The 3,629-nt window shown below is 35.5% G+C and overlaps 1 pseudogene; it reads right to left on the bottom strand.

Moving 5' to 3' along the window:
- Positions 1-2,745: 2,745 nt before the first annotated feature.
- On the bottom strand, positions 2,746-3,415 carry LOC118669417 (annotated as a pseudogene).
- Positions 3,416-3,629: the final 214 nt, after the last annotated feature.

Here is a 3,629-nt window from a genome sequence, read left to right as displayed (position 1 = left end):
AGAGCATTATGCTAAGTGAAATAAGCCAGTCAATGAAGGAAAAATACCACATGATCTCACTCATTTCTGGATAATAAAGACCATTATAAACTTATTAACAAAAATAGATACAGAGGCAGAGCTGCCTCGAACAGACTGTCAAACTACAGCAGGAAGGCCAGGGAGGGTGGGGGGGGCAGTTGGGGGGGAGTAAGAGAGCAACCGAAGGACATGTATGCATGCATATAAGCATAACCAATGGACACAAGACACTTGGGGATAGGGAGGCCAGGGGATTGTCAAGGGCGGGGAAAAAATAAAGGAGACATATGTAATACTCTTTGTAATACTTTAAGCAATAAAAAAAAAAGAAATAAAAAAGCAGTGAAAATTAAATTACAAAACCTGATAGATTTTAATGATAAAATGAAAATGATTACCATGTTCTTGTTAATATTAGAGAGGTTTTTTTTTGGGGGGGGGGGTTAATTTATTTATTGTCTAAAGTTTTACATATGTCTCCTTTTTCCCCCCAACTGAATATTAGAGAGGTTTTATCATGCAAGCATAGAAATATAGAACCATTATTTTAATTCTTTAATCATGAACCAATTATAGAATTCAAGGCTAACATTTTCATTGCTTTTGCAATCTCTGTCTTTAATGATGGCATAATTGCCAAAAAAAAAAAAAAACTACACAAAATTAAGCTTTTTTAAAAAGATAAACATTCCGGTAAAATGCAGTGCTTAATGCTCATGTCATAATTCTAAATCGGCTAAATTCTATATGGCTTTCCTGAAATGACTTAAAATGGAAAATAATGTACATTTCACAAGTGGCTAACTCTGAAATGTTTTTGAGAACTAGAATAAAAGTAGAAACATAGAAAAAAAAACAAACATCACTCAGGAATCCAGGCTGATGGAGACTCCATCCCAATAGTGTGCTTCTTCAATCACTGTGCCAGTGGGAAGGCAACATGGAGAATTGTGCAATGGCACTTACTCTTAAAAGATCTGCCCGGAAGTGATACATGCTATTGCTGTTCACATTTCACTGGCCAGTCACAACTAACTCCAAAGGGAGAAGGGAAGAGCAATCCTACCAATATCCAGGAAGAGAACTGGAATATTTGTGAACCATTCTTGTGATTTCCTCATCAACATGTTTGTGTGCTCACTTAAACTTCTTGTAAATGTGAATTAAATAGAAAGTTATGTTCCTGCAATTTTTTTCTTTTTCTTTTTTTAAATTAAGACATGTCAGCATGTTTACTACATAAAATTATACAAATGAGCACAAATCCACAAAACACATGCATCACGCTCCATTAAAAGCCAGTTGAAAGTTCAGAGGTATCAGTTTAGCAAATTCTCTGTTGAGGCAAAATAGCAAGTAAAAAGGCTTTCTTTTAATCCTAAAAAATGAAGCAAAAAGAAGATCTTGTGAGACAAATTGGAAAAGAGGAAGAATCTAAAGTTAAACTTGGCCTTAGATCATGTTACATGCTCCTCCTTCAACTTGTATAATCTAAAGAATAGGAGAGGTCACAAACTGTTTCTTAGTGGGAAAAACTGCAAGGAAAGCAAAGCAGCTGAGTGGTGAAGAAAACACAACACAGAATATAAAAATCTATAGTTGTGAAAATAATCAAGAAATCATGCTACTAATCCAATTCTGAAGTTTAAGAAACATCAAGTTACCCTGGCTGACATGGCTTGGTTGGAGCTTTGGCCCGCTCGCCGAAGGGCCGATGGTTTGATTCTCAAGGGCACATAATTGGGATGCAGGTTCCATCCCTGCCCCTGGTCCTGGCCTGTGTGGGAGGCAACCAATCAATGTGTCTCTTTCACATTGTAATAAGTATTATAATACAAAAAGCTCATATAGACCCATATAATTTTAAGGTCCTAACAAATGAACAGGCAAGAGAAATGAATTTTTAAAATTAAAAAAGAAGGGATAAATGACTTAGAAACATTTCCCCCCTCTCTCTCCTCCCTTCCATTTTCTTCAAAAAAAAAAAAAAAATCAATGGCGAAAAGTATTCTTGGTTGAGGATTAAGAAAAACAAAAGGAGAAAGAAACAGCAAGTACTAGCAAATGAGTTAGACATATTAATCTGTTGTGTCTTTTTAAATTACACAAATAAAAGGCTACTCTCTAATTCTTTAGAGGTTTAAATCTGATAGGGACCTATTTACCTTTGAAGTGGTCTCATTTCTTAAAACTTAACAACTGATTTCCATCTGAAAAAATATTTTAAAATTCTTAACAATTAAAGCAAGCTTCTTAGCTGCACTTTGACGTGGTTATATAAAATCGTCACAGCATCTCACTAATACCAAGGTTACTGCAATCAAATTTATTTATAAGCATTAATTAAATTTGCTGTCACCATCCCCACATTATTGTAATGACAAAGAGACTGAGTCATTTCATTTCTTCAAGAATAATTACATTTACTGAAAGCTTTTAGTAAAACATTTATGATTTATTTCAACAGAATATTCAGGATCCTATATCTATAAAAATATAAGCAAATAGGATTGCATCTTGGCCAATAAATGATGTTCTCCCCAATGGAGTTTTAAATATTTTTTAAAATACCATTAAGGGAATGCTGGTTAAAGTTTATCTCTGACACATTTTTAAAAGCCTGTTAGCAGCTTTGCCATAAAACTGATTTATGGTAGTTGTATTTTTCAGTAACATTTAGAACAATCCAGCACTTAGTATGAATACTCATATCAGCACACTATACTAAAGCAATTGTGTAACATTTTGTAAACTAGCTGCAATTTCAATAGCTCTGTTCACCAGCCATGTAACAGAATTATATGTTCTCCTAAACTGTATGCATGTCTTATATATACAAGTATTATGTTGTTGTTTTTAATATTCTTCACCAACTACAACCAGAGGAGAAACTGCCTGTATTATCTCTATCGGTGTTTGTAAAATATGAGACAGGGCTCTTAGCTCAAGCTGACCTCCCCATGCAGCTGCATTTATAGTATCATCACAGTACTTTCCAAACTCTTTTGGAGACTACATATCTCCTGTGTTAGTGTTTGTTAAAAGTGGCAGAAAGTCTTCCACATGGCTTTGCATATATTTAGCAGTTTGACTTCTTAAGGCAGCTACAATAAGAGGGCATTCCGGTCCTTTCCGTTGTTCTTCAATGGCTCTATACACAGTGGCCATCAGATGGGATCTGTTCAATTTCCAACTATCTGGCTGCCAATATTTGAGCAAGTTTTTCACTTCCTACATGTCTAGCTCCAGGTAAGTGCTCAGTTTCAGCTTCAGCTATCCTTTCTTTTCACTCCTTTTCCAATGCAATTTTTTTGTCTGGTCTCTTTTGTGCCCTTTATACCTGAGGAAGACTGAAAGCTGAAAACCTTCCTGGGGCTTGGACATCACACAACATACTTCTGCCTCGCTCTATTGGTTGAAGAAAGTCACCAGGCCAATCAGGAAAAGAATCTACCTCTTAATGGGAGAAGTGTCAAGGTCATATTGCACAGGAACACGGCACAGGATAGAAAGAACTAGAGCCATCTTTGCAAACACTGTATCACACAGAACTCATTTTAAAATGCCTCCTTTGTTCAGTGTTCCTCAAAGTAAATTTATATATTGCA

The sequence above is a fragment of the Myotis myotis genome, unplaced genomic scaffold (genome assembly GCF_014108235.1).
Source record: "Myotis myotis isolate mMyoMyo1 unplaced genomic scaffold, mMyoMyo1.p scaffold_m19_p_14, whole genome shotgun sequence".
In the NCBI taxonomy this organism is placed as follows: Eukaryota; Metazoa; Chordata; class Mammalia; order Chiroptera; family Vespertilionidae; genus Myotis; species Myotis myotis.
This window is presented reverse-complemented; position numbering and strand designations above follow the sequence as displayed.